We start from the raw sequence: 21,179 nt of genomic DNA, 5'->3' as shown, positions 1-21,179 counted from the left end.
TTGTAGGGAGCCCTCTAGAGGTCAGTTGACATTATCGCTTGCATTTTCTGACAGGAGCCCTTGGGTCCTGCTTTAATATTTAATTTCCAGATGTGGATTGCTGAGCCCCAGAGAATGTAGCACTAAACGTCAGCTTTTAAAGAAAGACATTATTGTTATTAGAATTGTGGAAATATTAATGAGTTTGCGGTATTTACATTGATATTATCAGGGGAAAAAAATCCTGAAGCAAAATTTAAAGTATAATTTTTGTATCTTCTGGTACTTTCATCCCTAACTTGCAGCTGTTTTCATTCCTTGTCTAACTAAACCTTTATCCCCCCACTTACTACTTAGGAAAGATATAGTTTTCGTGGACTTTGAAGTCTGCGAGAGAACAGTGTTTGTTAGATGTTTGTGGATGTTCTTGATAGACTCATATATAAATGTTCTTTCACGGTTCAGGAATAATCTTTTCTTAATTTCTTGAGTTCGCATAATACTGAGGCCTTTTGTGCATTTTCTTTAATACCCTATAAATTCCAGTGTTACTGTTTGTGTTTATTGTGCTACAGGTAAAATTTTGCACAAGGAAGTTGGTTGTTTTTTGTTTGTTTGTTTGTTTGTAGTTCTCTCCTCTATCCTGATATATTGATCATGTAACTCATCTGGAAGTTGATCCTGGGCCCTCTTGCAATGCTCTTATTTTGTGCTCTTAAATATCTTTTTGAAAATATATGTATAAGTGAAAATTAATTTTACTCTGAGATAAATCATGTTTTATATATGGTAGAAAGTCAATGGATATTTGTTGGTTGAGTTGACATAATTCTAGTTTCTTAACTGCTCTACTGGTTGCAAACAGCAGAAAAGATAAAAAGGTTTTAGTGATTCCCATATTGACAGGATGGATTGCCAGTGATAACCATAGATTTCCTCTCATCCCGATGGTTTTGAACCTATTTAGTAATCATAGCTATGTTGGGATAAAGGGTGTTTGAACTGGCAATGATAGATAGGCTTGATATCTTTGCCAGTTTCTGCTTTGATTTTTAAATGTCACTTGAACATTTAAAAAGAGAACAAAGGTATTAAGACACTGGGACAGAAATCCAAAGCCAAGCAAAATAGGAAAGAAAGGAGTTTCCCATAGAGTGGAATGGGGTTGGGGGAGATTGAGGTTTGCTATTGATGCTACTCAGAGGAGTAACCAGATCAGAGCTGGTTTTGTCTTGTTATTTTTCTCTGGCAGATTTTTTGTTGTTTTCTTCCTCCCTCCCTCCATTTCTTTCTTTACACCTGTTAGGGAAGGATTTCCATCCCCCGTAAGCCTTGGTGTCCAAGTGGAGAGACTTGTAGTAGACAAAGAGTGTTGATCTCCCTTCTGACTCTCACTGTTTCCCAGGAGAAAAGGAGTGATTTACCTTAATGGAGAACGTGTGAGAAGAAATTGAGAAGGCTGTGCTCAGCACCCCCCAGGGGATGCCTGTGGTTGCTCATCTGCAGCGATGGCCAGGTTGACAAGTGTGTGAAACTATCAGGTGAAGTATAAGCAAGTCATATTCTACCCCAGACTTCCTACTGCACCTTACTCTCAGTGGCCCTTAAATTCAGGATGGAAAAGGAGGTATTATTTATGGCCACTTGAAATCCCAATAATTCCTGTCCTTGCCCTTTTGAGTTGAGGTGGATTTCAAAATCATATACAAAACAAGATAAAATACTAGTAAGTAAGGAAAGAGAAGAAAATAGTAGGAAAAAAGAGAAAACAAGGCAGCTGCTTACCCGTTTGTTCAGTCAACACACATTTACTGATGTTCCAGGGTACCAGGTTCTATTTTTTTCTTTTGTTTATTTATTTATTTTGAGAGAGAGAGAGAGAGAGAGGCAGAGATAGAGCGAGACAGAAAATCCCAAACGGACCCCACACTGACAGCACAGAGCCCAGTGCAGGGCTCAGATCCATGAACTGTGAGATCATGACCTAAGCTTAACCGACTGAGCCATCCAAGCACCCCAGTGCCAGGTTCTGTGTGTAATGACGAGCAAGAAAGGCAGGCTTCCTGCTGCATGAACTTTACAGAGCTCACCAATTTCACACCGTGCCGTCTTTACTTTTTTCTCTGGAGGAAACAAGCACAGTAGGAGCTAATCTTATTAACAGGAAAAAAAAAAAGTGGGAAACCCATCTTCAATTACGTGATGAACAGGAGTGTTTGCCTACCCAAAGGAGTGCCTCCCACCCCAGATTGCTGTGAGATATTATAATTCACCTCTTGGTAACCACAAAGAGAAATGGACATTGTGTTTCTCAGGATCCCTGACTTTTAGCTCCAGTGGTTCAACAAGGAGGACGTATCTAATCCAGACCAGATCATTCAGAGAGCCCTGACCCAGTAGTTTTAGCTATCTGAGGCAGGGAATCCAGGTAATCTCTTGAAAGTGAATGAAACTCAAGAGCTGTCAGCAGCCACGATTCTGGATCGGCAGCAAAGACAGAAAAGTAAATGGGAGAAAATAATTTGCTTTGTTCCAGTTGGGCCCATTACTACGTCCACAGCTTGACAGCTGAACACCTCTCAAGCATGTCTGCATTCTTCTACTAAGAGGCTGAGGTTTAAAAGAGTCAAACTGCAGTCACAGAAAGGGAGAACATAGTTATACGCAAGCTCTATGCTCGAGTTTCACATGACGTTTTCTACACATCTACCTGCCTTTTCTTTTCTTGTCTTGTGTTAATTTAAGATGTGATTTCCATTTATGTATTCCTCAGCTATTCATCCTGGACCCTCTCAAAAAGTTACCAACTGATGCAAGGCAGTAATTTAACTTTTCAGAACACATCAAGGGCTTAGAATTTCATCTCGCTGTGTCCCATTTCTGACTGTCGTTAATGTTTTGATTCTGAATGATCCCTCCTTACCCCCCAACAATCTTCAGCATTTGGCATAGTACGTATTTCTTTCTGGTGTAATTTAAACCTCACTGGAGCCCAGAGATGAAATGTGGTCAATGGATCCCACAACTTGGAAGGAGAAAAAAGATGTTTATATCAGATACGACGTTATCATTCACCCTGTTGGTGCCACTGTAGATAAAACAACATTCGTTTTTAAAATTTTTTTGAGAGAAAGAGAGCTTGAGAGTGAGAATGGGGAAGAGAGAGAGAATCCCAAGCAGGTTCCACAATGTCGGCACAGAGCCTGACACGGGGCTTGAACTCACAAACCGTGAGATCATGACCTGAGCTGAAATCAAGAGTCGGAGGCTTAACTGACTGGCCAGGCACCTGAAAACAACATTCTTGATAAGAGAATGAAGCAGGCTGTGAAATCCAGGTTCTTCTCCCACTCTGGAATGCTACATTTCCATGGCAACACAAGGACTACTTCACAATGACTATCTAAAGTGCTGATGGTGGCTTCTGAATGTTTTCATTGTAAACCTTCTAGGGTTATTAGGAGACCGAGTAACTTTTGTCATGTCTATGATTACAGAAACTGAAACTAAGCTCAACAGAGAATAGATACCTTCCTTAGATTGAAAGCAAACAACAGAAAGGAAAAAACAGATTCTGAACCCAGAGGAAGTGGTGAGGTCTAGGGCACAGCTCTGGCAGAACATCTAGGATGCCCAAAAGCTCTCAATAGGTAGCAGTATGAGAACGTTCAAATACAAAGCAGTCAGCATTTTACAATGCTCATTTTTACAATTGACGATTTTACAATTCCTCAATAGTGATGATCAGATGCCTTGGCAATTCAACAAAATTACAGGGATTTACTACAAACGTACATTCTTTTGTCAGTGGTAGCTCTCTTGCTCAAAAACCCTCATGAAATTTTGATCAACTGCAGTGGAATGTAGGAGGCGATTAGCTGTTTAAATGCATAGATTTTGTGGGAGTAGTACAAAGACAGTCTACATAACCCTAGACAATCTTATTCTCAGAAGAATGTGCTTGTCCTAAGGACTCATTGATTGTCCTTGACCAATTTTGATCAAGTCAATCAGAATACAGTTACTGAAAATGACCTATTCTATGAGCCACCAATACCGTGCTCATTCCAAGACTGTGTCACTGAAGGTGACTCAAAGTCCCCACTTCAGTCACTTCATGAAAGGAGATACATTCTCACAAAGCCCAACAGGCCCAATGTTTCAGAATCTGTTCACATAATTACAAATTGTTGGATATCCCTGAGACTGTTGTACCCATCTCCCAAATTCCTGGGCTACGTCACCTTCTTGGCAGCCATATTTTGCTTATGGTCCAATGAGGTTTTCTGGAAGCTCAACCTTAAAGATGAAGCAGATGCTAAATGACTGAATCATCCTGAGAGTTGGAGTCTAAACATCGGGCATAATTCATGTCCGTCAGACCTACGAGTTCTTTCTGAAATCAGGTTTCCAGTGATTTCAGGGTGAGCAATGGGAATCGGGTAGAGCCTCAAGTCTCCTTGTACTCAATCCGCATGTTCAGCTTGCTCCTGATTGCCTGTATTTCCTCAAGAAAAGCATCCAAGTTGAATATATTCTCCTTTTAGCTCTTCAAGTTGGTGAATCCATATCTCTACCATAACAATGTAAATATGCAATAGAGGGTTTGAAGACTTGGGTTCTTCAAAGTCATCTGAATCCCTCAACTCTTTAATCTGAAAGAGCAGTTCAATAAACCTCTTCCAACGTTCCTCCTGACGTAGTCATCCATCTACACGAAACAAACAAAATTGTTTCCACTTCTTTCCCAGTGAATAGTCCCAAGCATGCATAAAATCCAGTCTCAATCACTCCCTCCGTTAAAACCTGCAGTGGAGTAGACTTACAATATTTAGAGCCCTAACTGTCTTGACGTTTGGTATAATAGGGACCAAGTCCAATAGGTCTGGGATCCACATTCACCTAACAAATCTTCTCTTTCTCCGTGGATTCCCCTGTAACAACTAGGCTTAGCTTGTTATTCCTCAGTCCCCAAAGCTCCGATTCCTTGGAGGAAGATGAGTTCACATATTCTAGATCAGTAGGTAACTATGTATGTTTTGTAGCATCCTCAAGACGAATGCCCTTGGCCTCATGGTGACCATCCCTCCGGGGTGATCAGATAACTGAATAGGGAAGAACTAATTATTGACACTGCAATTCCCAGAAGTCAGTTTGGCCCACAGTATACAAGACATTGAGAATGGCTCCTTTATGAGGGGCCCTAAGGGCTACAATGAAGCCAGACGTCATTCGCAAGTGGCCTCTCAAAGGGCCCCTCCTTGTTTCGGTAGCGTCCTATCTTCATCAACACTTGCAAGCCCGGATCTCTGGCCTGTGTTTCGAGTTGAGATACCTGTTATCTCTGGCCTGCGTTCATGTTAGGTAATTCACATGTCACCTGATTCCCCATCCTCCACTCCCTACCTGTTTTTGGTCACTGAATGTAGGTTGTTCTTGGCGAATTGCTTCAAATGCCCTTGTGACTGAAACAAGCTGTACCCCATTTGGAACTTTGTTGTTCCCACATGCACACGGCTGGTCAGTGGCCCGTTCTTCCACCCAGAAGAAGCTGTGATTGTCACAGTCGCATCACGGAGAAGAGAATGAGCTGGAGGGAAAAAATACGTGAGATCCAGGCTCGGTTCGTTGCTTGCTATGGAAACTCAGTTTTGTTGTTTCTTTGCTTGTTTATTAGCTTCTATTTTACTACTCTCTGAAGGGTCACATTGAAATAAACACTCTGAAGTGATATTCACTTTTTCCATCTGATATTAAGCGAAAATAGATTGTCTTCTTTTATCTAAACTAATACAACATGTTAAACGAGATGAGGAGATGGGCAACGAGGCTTTGGAGTGAGACAGGCCTTGCCCAAATGGGCCCTCATCCCTTCTCCTATTCTTCTGAAGCCATGAACACTTGAGAAAGTTTCTAGGCCCCCCGTGTCCATTTTCTCAGCTGTAAAATGGGGATAAAAAAAATCTTACTTATGAGCATTAATGGTGAAACGACGTACAGAACCTCAAGCCTGAAATAATTTTGTCCACAGATACCCACCACATTCCTTGTGTAACCATTGACCAGGCTCTCTATTCTCTAAAAGTTTATTTAAATTGTCTCATTTAATGCTCAGGGGTTCTATTTTTATCTGCATTTAATAGATGAAGAGACTGATGTTCAGGGAGGTTGAGCTTCCCAAGATCATGAAGCCAGTAAGGGAGGAGGTTGGTCTTTGAAACGAGATCCCTTGGTTTCATTTGTTATGCTCTAAAGATGACTCTTCAGAACAGAAGGATTGGACATCCGGAAGACTTCTGTTTTAGGTGGGACACCTGAAAATGGCAGATCACTGACAAGAATTGTGTTTGAAAACCAGCGCTCAGATTATTGTGCTTTAGAGTGGACTGAGAAAGGAGTTGAAAAACGAATGGTACGATCCCTGATTCCTCAGAATAATCTTTGATATTCAGTAGACTTGAGGTTATGTGCAATTTCATGCAATTGTAGAGCAGTTATTGAGTGTGTACTTGGTACCAGAGAGTATAAGGTGCTAAGGATACAAACAGGAATAACTGTGGTCCCAACCCTCACTCTCACTGGCCCCACTCTCTGAAACACATCCTTTATCATGGCCTTTCAGTGAAGCCCATCAGTATTAGTTAGAATGATAGGGTGGGAAGAAATTCATTTGTATCTGGGTCTGGCAGAAGATCGACCAGTGAAACCTGATATTGAAAACCCTAAGCCTTGGTTCTTAGTTATAAAATCTAGACAACTTCCATACGGGGAAGCAGTGATCATCACATCTATGAACTGGGCTGTTAGGAACTGAAGTGTGTTCTCCAAAAAAAAGATATGTTGAAGGCCTAACACTCAGTACCTCTAAGGTAACCTTCTTGGAAAATAGGGTCTTTCACAGATATCATATATTTTCACTCATATGTGGAATTTGAGAAACTTAACAGAAGACCATGGGGGAAGGGAAAGAAAAAAAAATAGTTACAAACAGAGAGGGAGGCAAACCATTAGAGACTCTTAAATACAGAGAAAAAACTGAGGGTTGATGGAGGTGGGGGAGTGAGGGGACGGGGAAAATGGGTGATGGGCATTGAGGAGGACACATGTTGGGATGAGCACTGGGTGTTGTATGTAAGTGATGAATCATGGGAATCTATCCCCAAAGCCACTACGCTGGATGTTAGCTAACTTGACAATAAACTGTATATTAAAAAAAAGAAAATAGGGTCTTTCAGATTTAAGCAAGTTGATAAGGTCATTAGAGTGAGCCTTAATCAAATATGACTGGTGACCTTATACAAGGAGGGAAATTCAGGCAGGGACATATAGGGAAAACACCACGTGAAGACATGGGACACACAGAGGGAAGCCAGCCACGTGACGATGGAGGGAGTCATTGGAGCGATACGTCTACGAAGCACAGCAGGTGAAGGCGAGGAGAGAGGCTGGAACAGATTATCCCTCACAGCCTCCAGAAGGCTCCAACCTCACCAACGTCTCGACTGGAGACTGCGAGGTGACACAAGCATGAGACGGTGCTTCTGTTTTGTAAGCCATCAGGTTTGCGGTTTTGCTACAGCAGCCCGAGGAAAGAAACGCATCTGCCAAGTGACAAAGTTGGGGAATAATTCTCTAGGGAGTCTAACATTCCATGAGCAGGCAGAGAGCACCCACGTCAAGTAACAGAAGCCAAGTCCTAGTACACTGAAGTCCAGGATTTAGTGGGGATATTAGATTCTGCGCCACCACCATCCTTCCATATAATTCATCGCTTACCAGAGGAACGCAGCCCTCACACCCACTAGCCCAGGGATCCCGGCTTTGTCAATATGCACAGATGTCTGTACTCACTGACTCTTTCTCAGAGTTTTCTTTTTACCTTTATAACTATCACTTTAAATCCAGCTGCACTCTCAACCAAACTTTGTCTATTTCATACTATCCCTCATCACTTTCACTTGATCACAAATGGGCTACTGCTGTAGTGAAAAATTCATTTTATTCTTTTCTCTTTGTCCTTCCTTTTTTAAAATTACCTTTTTAAAGCTTATTTATTTATTTTGAGAGAGAGAAAATGAGAGCATGAGTGAGGGGCAGAGAGAGAGAGAGAGAGAGAGAGAATCCCAAGCAGGCTCTGCGAGGTCAGCATGGAGCCTGTCTTGGGGTTCGAGCTCACAAACTGTGAGATCAGGACTTGAGCCAAAATCAATCGTTGAACACTTAACCGACTGAGACACCCAGGTGCCCCTCTATTCATCCTTCCAAATGTCATGTCCAGGGTCCCACCAACTCTCATATTCCACTCCCTCCTAAAAATGCCTCTTTCAATACTTTCTAGACACAGGGAAGCCAACCTTTGGCTTTCTTTGATATCTAATGTGTTTTAAACAATCCCTGGATATTTCTGTCCTTGCTGAGGAAAGAAACTAAAAGAAAGGGGAAAAGGAAGCTTCTTCACATATTAGGTATGGACTGAGCTTTGATGAGCCCAAGACTCCTTAATGAGAACAACAGTAGAACTCAGACAGCCTGGCTTTGAATCCCTGCTCTGCACTGACGAGCTCAGTATCCTTGGATGGATTACGTAACTTCCACACGTCCTGACTGCCTGTAAGATGGGGTCAAGGTATTGTTGAAATTAAAAACAAAACAAAACAAAACAAACAAACAAAAAAACACAGTTGTGAAGATAAATGAATTAATAATGCACATGTACCTTATGCCTGATACTTAATAAATACTTAATAAGGACCCAGAAAACATTAGCTCTTCTTATTCGTTGCCTCTATTTGGGGTAAATATTTCATTTTTACAATGATGCATTCACAGATTTGTGTCTATTTGTTGTTTAAACTGAGACCTTTGCATAAAGACTTATTTTTATGCGATCTCTTAATAAGAAATTGAAGTGGTGAAATTGAAGTATAAATGTAATGAAAAATAAAATAAATCACATCAAATCAATGCCAGTAAATCTTGGTGGAGTGCTTCTTTAAAAAACCTGGCTTATGGCAATTGATCCTACACCTGCATTTTATGAAGCATATTTCATTTTTTAAGTATTCAATTACACGGAATAGGTGTGCTAGTATAGGCTGATAGCTGTGTCATGACTAGAGATCGCAGTAAATCTACATTTAAGAAAGCGTTCAAAGTGACTGTCGAAGCATTTCCTTCTTGACTGGGATTTTGCATCTCAGGAAGAAAGGGAATAAAAACTCTGAGGAGTATATTGGAGGGCAGCTGTATTCATTGGCATGAAATATAGGATATAAGAATGCCAAAAAGAAAAGCAGTCCAATATGCCAAGGTAATTCCAGTTGTGGTCACTATTCAAACTCAACATATATTATGGATATAAATTTGTTGAACGAGTAGCTGTCTTCTACTCAGATGAAGAAAGCATAAATGGGAGAAATAAGCTCTCAAGAAGATAATTCTTAGTCTTATTTGAATATATTAAGCCCAGACAGGTTTTACTTGTTTGTTGTTGAGGTTTCTGGGTTTTTTCTCCTTTATTTTCTTTCTTTGAAGGGGGGCCTTATTGCATATGATTTAGCACTTAAATGACTTAAACTGATTGATGATTGGATGAGTGGATGGCTAAATGGACGATCGGATGGGATCTGGGTAGGTGGTGGACAGACGTATTGATAAAAGTCTGATTGCTCCAAATACTCTTAAAGGCAATCACCAGATGCCCAGCACATAGTAGGCACTCCATAAAATATTTTGACTGACTCAGTCTTAGAGGTCCTTTTATCTTCCCAGACGCATAGCCAATTCTGCACCAAATAGGCAAAGTTGGCTGCTTGTTGAGTAGGGTCTGGCATAGATCTGTCTTCTGTGAAGACAGGATGACAGGAGCCAGTGTCAGTGTGGACAGCTTCTGCTCATCAAGGTCAACTCCCAAGAAGAATTGAAAAGAAGGAGACAGAAGTACCAAAAGAAAGAGGAAGTTCTCCCTTTATGCCAAAGACACGTTAAAGGAGTTAAGACGAATATGGGATTTGAAATGAGAAGACATGAGCTGAGTGTCCATGTCTATCACCTGTGATGTTAGGTGACCTTAGCTGTGATGTCTGTGACCTTAGCTACCCTGCGTCTCATCTTTCTTGCTCGGAAACTGGGCAACATGCCCCCTCAGAAGGTTTTCATCAGGATTTAATAAAAAAAAAATGCTTGTGCGTTAAACCTTAAAATCCTCCACAGATTGACTCAGCATCCATATCGGATGCAGTAGGGAAGGTCAACTTTGTAAACTGTAAAAGGATGAGAGGTGAGACCTTCCACAGATAGCTGAGGTCTAGAGACAATGGTCCTGCTGAACAAATCTTCCGATCTTTTGTTCTTGAAGCAGTTTGTATAAAGTAAAATTCAGCAGCAAAGCTTGAGAGCACAAGTCAGAACAAAGGTATATTTCAACATATCTAACGTCTTGCGAAGTCATTCGTACAATCCAAAATTGTATTTTCAGGAGGTAAAGGGGGAGGTGATTTTTTTTTTTTCCTAGAACAACAACAACAGCAACAACAACAACACTACAACCACAGTCTGGACTGTGCCTGCAATCTCAGATGCTGTGTAAGACATAAATACATTATAAAACATGAGCTTGCCTCCCCTCAGTGCAGCTTTATTGCATATTTATGCCTGTGGCTTCAGTGTGTTTCTGAGACAGGAGATACGCTAGTTTGCTGTTTGGACTGGCTCCATTGCCCCTCACCTGTGCTGTGCTTAATCTGGCAGCCCCCTTCTGAGCCCAGAAAGCATCTTTTTTTTTTTTTTTTTTTTTTTTTTTTTTTCTGAGCCAGGAGACTGGGGAGTCTGCATAAATCCAAAGACTCCACATCAGGCATCGGCAGGATGAACGTGCTGAGCTCTGAGGCCTTTTCAGAGCTTGCAAGATCAAAAACAGGAGGACAGCATTGCAGGTGCCTAACGTCACAAAAGACAGTCGCCAAATCACACGTGCTAATCAGAATGCCTGAAGGGTGGCAGAATGCGGACAGCAATTTCTCTTCTGCCGATCTCCACTCGACTTTTCTTGGGAACCAACAGGGAGATGTTGGATCTGACTATTAATGAATCAGGACACACTTTATTGGTCTTAAAGCACATTTGTCATGGCAATTTACATGAGTTAGCACCATGTTTCCAAAGCTTGCTACAGAATCTAGCAAGTATTCATTTTAATGAGCTAACACACCCAGAATGACTTCTACTTTTTTATGGTATTTATTACATATTGTCATAAACACTATTAAATTAAATTATGGGACCATTTGCAAGCTGAAAAAAAATAAATTGTTCGTCATTAAAGCAAGAAAGAATCTTAAGAGACACCCACTCGACCAGTTCTCATTCCATTGGATACAGAAGAAATTGTGGCAGTATTCTTTGCCTCATCCTAGCTAAACGAAAAATCCAGAGGTTAGCACCTCGGCCACGGTACTAGAAGTCTGGGGGAAGAAGGAGGGCGGAGCCCAAAGGGAAAACCAACTTTGATAAACTTGTCACCACATTATTAACCCTCTGGAGCTAGGAAGGAGAAGCAAAGTCATGGGCAGAATTGAGGATAATGCACCAGCACAAAAGGATTCTGCACAAAGAATGGGTGGAAGGCTTTGGATCACTTGAGCAGGTGAAACACAGCACTAGGCACAATTTATACTAGATTGAACCCTTGGATATGTGGCAGGAGGCCTCAGATGTGGACTTTAGCTTTATGTAATAATCATCAATAATACCTTGGCGTCTCAATATACGGGAGTGGGTTTATAAGCCCTTCTTTGATGTGAGGTGTTCTCTCTCTAGGACTTTCTGGAATGCTGATATTTGCCCTCCTCCAGATTTGCCCTGATCTCCCATACTCTGAGCTCCTTCCTGAGGATGCTGCCTCTCTCAACATTAGTATCGACGGTGCTTTAAGAACATGGACTCTTGGTTCAAATCACAGACCTACACTTACTAGTTATCTTCCTTGGGAGACTTCCTCAGCCTTTCCGAAGTGCACAATTATGATATGGGAATAGCGATAATAAAAATCTTTAGAGTTAGTATAAGGACTGAGTAAAAATATGCCAGGTCCTTAAAACAGTGCCTGGTACCTAATGAATGCTCTCTAATACTGATCATTTTTCATGATGAATCTTCCCTTCCCTTCCCCTCCTCTAGTTGTCTGGGGTTAGCCTTCTGAGGGAAGGCAAGAATAACAGGCTGCGATTTTTTTTTAAGTTAATATAATTTCCAGATGAATACCGATGGGTTTTCTTTTTTAATATGTGGCATTTTGAAAAAAGGGATAATGAGGCACATTGGTATAAATAGGTAGAATCCTTTTTAATGCAGGCGGATACAGGTATGCTAGAGACAAATTATATGAACAACACTGTCATCATTAATGTGATTTTTCAAACTGTGATCAGACTGGCTACTCAGAGTAAAGTCCAGAAAAAAAGAAAAATACAGTTACTTATGGATTTACACACTCATCGCATTCCTGGGAATCCAAAGTATACCAAAAGGGAACACAAAATCCCTTGGGATTTTATGGAAAACAAGCATATATCCTGGGTCCACACAATGACAATACGTTTTTTTGTTTTGTTTTGTTTTGTTTTGTTTTGTTTTACTTACATGAATGGCAGAATGGACATCCAAATCATGCAGAACTTAGAATGATTCTTTATTATGTGGGCGGAGCCATTTAGTGCGTTGCAGGATGTCTCGCCTTCCTGGGTCTTGCCTTCTAAATACCAGTAGCTCTCTTCCCTCACTCATCATGAAATTCAAAAATATCCTCACACAGTTTCAAAATGCCTCACAGGGTAAACCATTGACCTGGTGAGTGACCAGACCGGGAGGCAGTTTATTGGTGGAGTGAAAGCCACAAGCATTTTTTCCAGGGAATTCAGACCAATCATTAAGGGACCAGGGACAAAACCCAGAGCAATACAGTTAATGACAGGAAAGCATGAGAAGCAGGCCACAAGGACGGGGAACGGGCAGAAGGAGGACCATGACTATGGGCACAAGAGGAGCGTGAAAGAAAAGAGAAAATACAGTTTCCTGAAGAAGAGAACCCTCAACAGGGTTGGACGGAGTAGGCGAATTCGGCAAAATGGGGGGCTGACGTAAGTCAAGTGAATTTGAAAATTAAGGGGTCATTTCTGAATTACCTCCAAAGCCATCAGGGCTGCCTTTGTGGGTAGAGACTCTATTGCAGCCAACTTAAAACTGGACACCGAGAACCGGGGTCAGTAATGTCGCCAACTCTTTCTGATAGCCTCAATGAGAGGGGAGCAAGATGGGGAATAACGACCGACGTGGCCCGTGGATGGAAGCACCTGGGTTTTAACTCACACCCCTCCACATTTCCTTCCAGAATACTGTACTTTTCCATGTTTGTACAAAATGTACAGGCCAAGAAAACCCAGAGGATCCACTTGGGTTTGTTTGTTTTTAAAACTAATGGTATTTTTTATTTTATTTGTTTGTTTATGTAGTTATTTTGAGAGAGAGAGAGAGAGAGAGAGAGAGAGAGAATGAGCAGTGGAGGGTCAGAGAGAGGGAGAGGATCCCAAGCAGGCTCTGTGCTGCCAACACAGAGCCTGACACTGGGCTAGATCTCACGAAGTGTGAGATCATGAGCTGAGCCAAAACCAAGAGTCAGATTCTTTTTTTTTTTTTTTTTTAATGTTTTTATTTATTTTTGAGACCGAGAGAGACAGAGCATGAGCAGAGGAGGGGCAGAGAGAGAGGGAGACACAGAATTTGAAGCGGGCTCCAGGCTCTGGGCTGTCAGCACAGAGTCCGATGTGAGGCTCGAACTCACGGACCCTGAGATCATGACCTGAGCTGAAGTCGGACACCCAACCGACTGAGCCACCCGGGCGTCCCCCTAAGAGTCAGATTCTTAAGCAACTGAGCCACTCAGGCACCGACACTTCAGATTGAAACAAGGGAGACTTTTTCTTGCACACGTTCTGAGGGAAACATCCATCGGCCTTCTCTTGAAATTCCCATCAGCACCTTTAAGCATGTTCTGTGTACAACCACAGATCACGCAAACAGTAGCCCGTTCCTTTCCATTTCTCCACCATTTGCCAATCTGGCACGTTTATTCTTTCTTCCTGGGAGAAAAAAAAGGTCGCTATTGCTGTATCTAAAACCAGTAGGGCTCCCCCAGATAACTGTACCTTCCTTCAAAAATGTCAACAATTTCTGGGCTGTGGATTACCCAGTTACCAAAATTTGTCTTCAGTCTTGCAGCTGAAGCAGTGGAGAAGAGCGTCTTTAGGATTTCGTTTCTAGCGTGGGAAAAGCTTGAGCACGTTTATATCCTGATGAGGGCAAGGTAAGGAAGGAGCGGCTCATAGAAAGAGACAGAAAGTGCTAATTGAGGGAATAAGAACCTTAACAAGGTTCTAGAGGGAAGGTATGCAAAATACTCATCTTAGACAGATGGAGGGACTCTCTCGCAGTTAATAAGAGGACAGAAAAAAGTGTAGTTGTGGCTATGTTAAGTGTGGAATGGAGGGCGAAATGAGACTTTCTAGAAGCTCATAGACAGGCCTGTGTTACTTCAGATACTTCTAACAGATGTCCCAGGTAAATCTGAGTTACACAATGAAGATATATATAATCTGATTTAAGAAAAAAAATACCCAGATTCGGCGGGGGGGGGGGGGGGGGGGGGGGGTGGGTGCCTAGGTGGCTCAGTCTATTAAGCGTCTGACTCTTGATCTCAGCTCAGGTCATGACCTCCCAGTTCGTGAGTTCAAGTCCCTGGGCCGGGCTCTGCACTGACAGTATGGAGCCTGCTTGGGATTCTGTCTCTCCCTCTCTCCGCCCCTTCCCCTCTCTCTCTCTTTCTCTCTCTCAAAATAAATAAGTAAACTTAAAAATATATCCAGATTTGGATAATAATAATAATAATAACATGAGGCAGTGAACAGAATTGTGTGGAGACAACCCTAAACCCTCACTCTGAACTGCTAGGTACACAGGCTGGCTGGGTGAGCAAATGAGGAGTGGTTGCTAGCTTCTCGATGTGGGAGAAGCATTATCTAAGCTAAGAACCCTGTAGGGATGCTGACGTACTGGTCCACGGGCCATGGATCATCTATTGAAAGCCACTGGTGTGTAGCAATTGGCCCCCTTCCCCTAGCATTCCCAGCCAATTTCTGCAAACCAGTGGTTTTCAATAGATGATCCATGGCCCGTGGACCAGTAGCATCGGCATCACCTGGGAACACGTTAGACAAGCCAAGTCTCGCACCCCCATCTCAGACTCCTGAATTAGACACCCTGGGAGTCGGGCAATTTGTATTCTAACAAACACCACGGGTCGCCACTAATGTCTGAGAACCACCGTTGTAAACAGCTGACAGCCCAAGTCTAGATGAAGGGACCAGACCATTGAACATTTCAAAGGCAATTATAAAGATTTTATAGAGATAAGCAGGAGGAGAGCTCTGTGTGATGCCCACACCATGTTTCTAGTAGCCACCCTCCTGGAGCCATTTCAAATGAATCCTCAAATTGAATTAGGAGAGTGGAAGTTTCTGGTTTTCAGCAAATGTAGCACAAATTTGATCAACCACAAGGGCATTCACGAGAGTATTGCAGAGACAATGTTCCAAAGTTCATGCTGATTCAGGCTAACCTGATTATTTACTCCAACATTCAAAGCTCAGACATTTACGACAGTAGGAGAATATGAGATGGACTGAGGCTGGCATCCCAGCTCTGCCCTTGGCAAGCTGTGGGGCCTGGTGCATCTCAACCACTATGAATGGCATTCTCCTCGTAAAGCTCTTACAGTTACTGGGAGAAAAACAGGATAAATATACTACACTTAGCACATGTTTGAGGTGTCCTAACAACTCGGATAACGATACCCTAATAACTCATTGCCGTGTGGTTTTTGTTGAGCATCTTGTGGAGGTTCGTTCCTACTCTGGGTGTTGATGGCAATGGGTGAAGGGGGAGCACAGAGAATGGGTAAGAGAGACAGCATGGGAAAGAAGGACCGCAAAAAGGCTTCCAAGAACATGATGTTTGAGGTCAATCTCGACACATGAGTGAGAGAGAGAAGAAGGATGAGGAAAGGGGCCTCAGAGCGGAGGGCACACGTGGATGAAGGCTGAAGACAGCTCTGCCTTTTCAGGAATGTTCAAGAATTGCGGCTCGGCTGAGGAGTAGGGTTCATGCCCAAATGAGGGATGAGATAAAGCTGCAAAAAAGACAGAGACCCTACCATGGAGACCCTATTTGGCCTACCTGAGAAATGGGCATCTTTGGAGACAATGGGAAGAGATTGATGGGCTTTCAGAGGGGAGTGAGACCTACTGGAAAAACACAACCCCGTGGCACCTGGGTGGCTCGGTCGGCTCAGGTCATGACCTCACGGTTCATGGAATTGAGCCCTGCATCGAGCTCCATGCTGCCAGCACTGAGCTTGCTTGGGGTTCTCTCGCTCTACCTTTCTCTCTTCTCCACCCCCCACTTGCAACTCTCTCTCGCTCTCTCTCCTTCAAAATAAATAAAGACATTAAAAAAAACAAAACCTACCCAGCGATGGGCATTAAGGAGGGCACTTGTTGTGATGAGCACTGGGTGTTGTATGTAAGTGATACTTGGCAACCAAAAAGAATGAAATCTTGCCATTTGCAACGACGTGGATGGAACTGGAGGGTATTATGCTAAGTGAAATTAGTCAGTCAGAGAAAGACAAAAGTCATATGACTTCACTCATATGAGGACTGTAAGAGACAAAACAGATGAGCATAAGGGAAGGGAAACAAAAATAATATAAAAACAGGGAGGGGGACAAAACAGAAGAGATTCATAAATGTGGAGAACAAATTGAGGGTTACTAGAGGGGTTGTGGGATGAGGGATGGGCTAAATGGGTCAGGGGCATTAAGGAATCTACTCCTGAAATCATTGTTTCACTATATGCTAACTAATTTGGATGTAAATTTTAAAAAATAAAATGTAAATAAATAAATAAATAAATTCGTCTCCTGAAATCAATGTTACATCATATGTTAACAAACTTGAATCAAAATTTTGAAAAATAGTAGAGCAAAGAGGGGCACCTGGCTGGCTTCATTGGTGGAGCATGCAACTCTTCATTTCAGGGTCATGAGTTCGAGTCCTATGCCGGGTATAGAGATGACTTCAAAAAAAAAAAAAAAAAAACTTAAAAAAGTAGAGCAACGAGTCTCAATTTCACTAGGAAATAAAAAAAAAAGGAAAAGGAATCAAATATCAAGTACTATTTTATACCCACTTTTGAAAACAAGACAGCAGACCCAAAATGGAGTGGCTTATGCTAATCCTCACATCACCAAACTTAATTAGTTTCAGCTCTCCCAAGAATGGAATCTTAAACCAGTCAGGAATTGCTTGATCACCACTAGTTAGCTAACTGCCTGGTAGACCACTGCCATCCTCCACAGGAAAGTAACCTTGCAATAACCAATCCGCTTTTTTGTCTAGTATAACTTCCTTGTTCCCACTCCCTTCTACCCAGAAAAGTATTTCGCTTTGTACAGTTTCCTGGAGCTCCTTTCTATCTGCTAGACTGGATGCTGCCTGATGCATGAGTTGTTGTACAAAGTCAGTAAGATCTTTAAAATTTAATAATAATAATAATAATAAACCTACCCAAACTACAGGGAGGAGAATGTATTGAATTGGAAAATAATTTGGAGTCAAGGGATTTGTTCGGAGCTTATGACCATAAATCAGGAGAACACAGATGAGGGCTTGGATGAGGCCATTCAAGGAGAGAGAGAGCTCACTCTATGAGATTGCAGTAAAAAAAAAAAAAAAAAAAAAAAAAAAATGTGTTTATAGTGATAATGGGATCCTCGTGGCCAATACTTTCCATGTTAAGAAAAAAGGATACATGGAGCAGACCCTTTGAGCACATCTTAATGTGACCAGGGGTGTGCCAGGAGTCTGAGACCTCGTAGCATCACAGGGAGAATGTCACGATGTGTGGGACCCTGCTGGAGGGCGTTGAGGAATACAGTATAAATGCTGGAGGGTGTGGGTGCTTTACATAGTAAAGCAAGGTCTTGAGGAAACCTCTCCTGACTCCAAACCCAAAACCCCCAAATCACTCTACGAGGATATTCAGAAGAGTTAAGATACATTACCTTCACAGGTGTGATCATGAGAAAATCACTCCCTCTTTCTGGCCCTAGTTTTCTTCTCTATATAAATGATGAGATTGGAATTGATGATATCAGGAAATGACCCAAGGCCATGATCCTCCAATGGAAGCTTATGCCTGCAACCTGGCATACTGAAAGTTGTTGGATAAACAAGGTGCCTCTTCCCAGAAAAGCCTTTTTTCCTGATCATAAATAATTCAAAAACATTACCCTTCTGTTAAAATAAACAAGACATGATTTACCATAAACTGCACATAGGCATAGATTTTTAAGATAAAACACAAAGCTTCCAAAGCACATCTGGCTTGCAGTGCATGATTGGTAGACTTCTGAGATGGTTCTCGATGATCCCCACCTCCTGGTGTTTACATCTTGTGTAATCCCCTCCTAGACCTCATGACTTTCCCTTAAAGAATAGAATGCAGCAGAGGCAATAAATAAAAATTTCTGAGGTTAGAGGATAAGACACTGTGACTTTCCTTCTCTCTCTCCTCACATAATCACCCCGGTGAAGCCTGTTGCCATGGTCAGCTGCCGTCCAGAGATGTGCACTTGGCAAGCAGCAGCCAGCAGGGAGCTGAAGCGCTCAGTCATACCAGCCACAAGGGATGGAGGAATGAGGGGCAGAGGGAAAGGCGAATGAGTCTGGAAGCACAGTGGAGTCTGGACGTGATTGAAACCCTAACTGACCCCTTAATTACGAGAGATCGGATGACCCCAGCTGAGACGAACCTAGATTTCAGGCCCACAGAAACGATGAGATGATAAAAGTTTGTTGTTGACATAATTTGTAATGCAGCAAAGAGTAACTAATGCACAAAATATGGCTTTGGGCTGTAACCGGAAATACCTGCCAAAGGAGTCTCTCTCTTACCTCTCTGCCTTTAGCAGTAATTGGTGGAAATATCTCTGAAACATCCTCAGAAAGAACAACAACCTTTAATGAGGTGAAAGCCCGTGGAAGGCTCTTCCACTATAAGAGTAAACCTTCATGGAAACCCACTTGGCAATAAATTTCATATATTGAAAAAAAAAAAAAAAAAAGAGTAAACCTTCAGACTTCAGCTCTCTAGGACGTAAAGATCTCCGGGTCAGAGGAATGGAAAGGAAGCTCAACTATTTGCCCAAGTCTTCCTGGCTGGTTAATGCTGAGCTGGAATGAACTCCAGGTCTTTCAATACCCAGGTAGTGTTCTACTAAATGACTCTGAGCTCCAAAATATGTAAATCTATTTGCATATGCATTATTACAAGAAGTATTAATATTTTATATGGTATATACATATAATCATAGTCATTATCCTTACCGGGTCCACAAAATTGTTTTCTAAACCTTTGCTGGCTTACTTGTTAGTTCAAGGCATCTGCAGGCAAGGTTGTTCCATTTTCTTTTTTTTTCTTTTTTTTTTCCTGTTTGTATTCAGTGACTCCTAAAGGACACTATCAAGAATCTTTGGACAATGATCCCAGAATGTCGAATTGAAAACATTTCCCAAAGCCCCAAGACATATTTCAACACTCACCTCCAGATACCATTGTTGCATGGCTGCCCAAGATAAGGCTGGCCCTATTTTATAATTCAACTTCACTCCAGGGCAGAGGGAGTGAGGCAGAGCATCATAAACCCAGCCAATGGAATGTGTTAATAAAAACCCTTGTTCTTCTTCCACCCTAAGGACAAGCTGCAGAGAAATGATACAGTAAATGTGGATAGACAGTCCCGGCTTTTAGAGAACAGTGAGCTGGAAAAGCTCATGCGTCCCTCGCCGTGGCTATAATTGCCATGGATGCCCAGAGAGCAGGGGCGTAGAGCTTCCACTGTTTTTGTTGCTCCCACGCTTCTTGCTGCGTTGCTGTTTTTGTTGTTGTTCCTTTATTGTCCCTGTGCCCTTGGCGTGGTGTCCTTCAACCAGGTTGGAAGTCTCTCAATAATGGGGAGCCCAGTGCTCTCTACTCGCGGGTTGCATGCGTCAGGATGATCCCGATTATGCGGCAGTAACAAACACTCCCCAGATCCCAACAGGTGAAAACAACGAAAATGTATCTCTTGTTCACATTAAATTCCCACCACGGATTAGCTGGAGATGGCTCTGGCTTGTTCTCCCTCCAGAGCCCAGGCTGTCAAAGGAGCCTTTTCTAAACCGTTGAGGATTACCGGTGGCAGAGGGAAAGGCGACGTGGCAATTTTGAACTGCTGCTAAAGTGTTTTCCCGGAAGTGAAACACTAACATTTCATTGGCCGGAGCAAGCCACACAGCCATTCCTGACTGCCAGGGGAGACAGAAGTGCAATCGTAGCTCATGCTCAGGAGGAAGAGAGCTACGACGCTTACAGCAGTCTGAGTGAACATCAGACACACTCTCAAGGTACGGTTATATTAGAGGCTAATGAGTGGGAAAGTATATGACATGACACGTCAACACAAAAAACTGCAGATTTTATACCAAGGCTTGGTAGCCTGCACATTCCCATTCTTTTTGATCGAATGAGAGTCTCTCCAGTCTCAACCACACTTAGCGGCGAGAATGCAAGCAAAGCAGAAAGGTTTCAGTTCATGGGTGATCTCTTCTGTCCTCTCAGCCCAGCCTCTTATCCCACCTCCATCAAGACCTAGGTTTCATCAAGTGTCCTCTGCCTTCTGTGTCTCTAGATACATCCCATATGCGGGTTCACTCCTTCTCTCCATGTTTTTTTATTTGTGTGTGTGTGTGTGTGTGTGTGTGTGAGAGAGAGAGAGAGAGAGAGAGAGAGAGAGAGAATGCACATAAGCAGGGGAGGGACAGAGGGGAGAAAGGATCCCAAGTAGGCTGTGTGCTATCAACACAAAGCCCGACATCGGGCTTGATCTCATGAACCATGAGGTCATAACCTGAGCTAAAATCAAGAGTTGGACACTTAACTGACTGAGTCACCTAGGCACCCCTCTTCTCTCCATCTTTTCACAACCAAGAATCTCAAGAGTGGTCAGTGTCCGCTCCCCCCCCCCCACCCCTAACCTCACCTTCATC

General features: G+C 42.5%; 1 pseudogene; it reads left to right on the top strand.

Moving 5' to 3' along the window:
• Positions 1-19,949, top strand: part of LOC125923969 (40S ribosomal protein S5-like) — a 54,920-nt pseudogene extending 34,971 nt beyond the window's left edge.
• The last annotated feature ends 1,230 nt before the right edge of the window (positions 19,950-21,179 follow it).

The sequence above is a fragment of the Panthera uncia genome, chromosome B1 (assembly GCF_023721935.1).
Source record: "Panthera uncia isolate 11264 chromosome B1, Puncia_PCG_1.0, whole genome shotgun sequence".
Taxonomy (NCBI): Eukaryota; Metazoa; Chordata; class Mammalia; order Carnivora; family Felidae; genus Panthera; species Panthera uncia.
The sequence above is the reverse complement of the archived record's forward strand: the minus strand, read 5'-3'. Positions and strand labels throughout refer to the sequence as shown.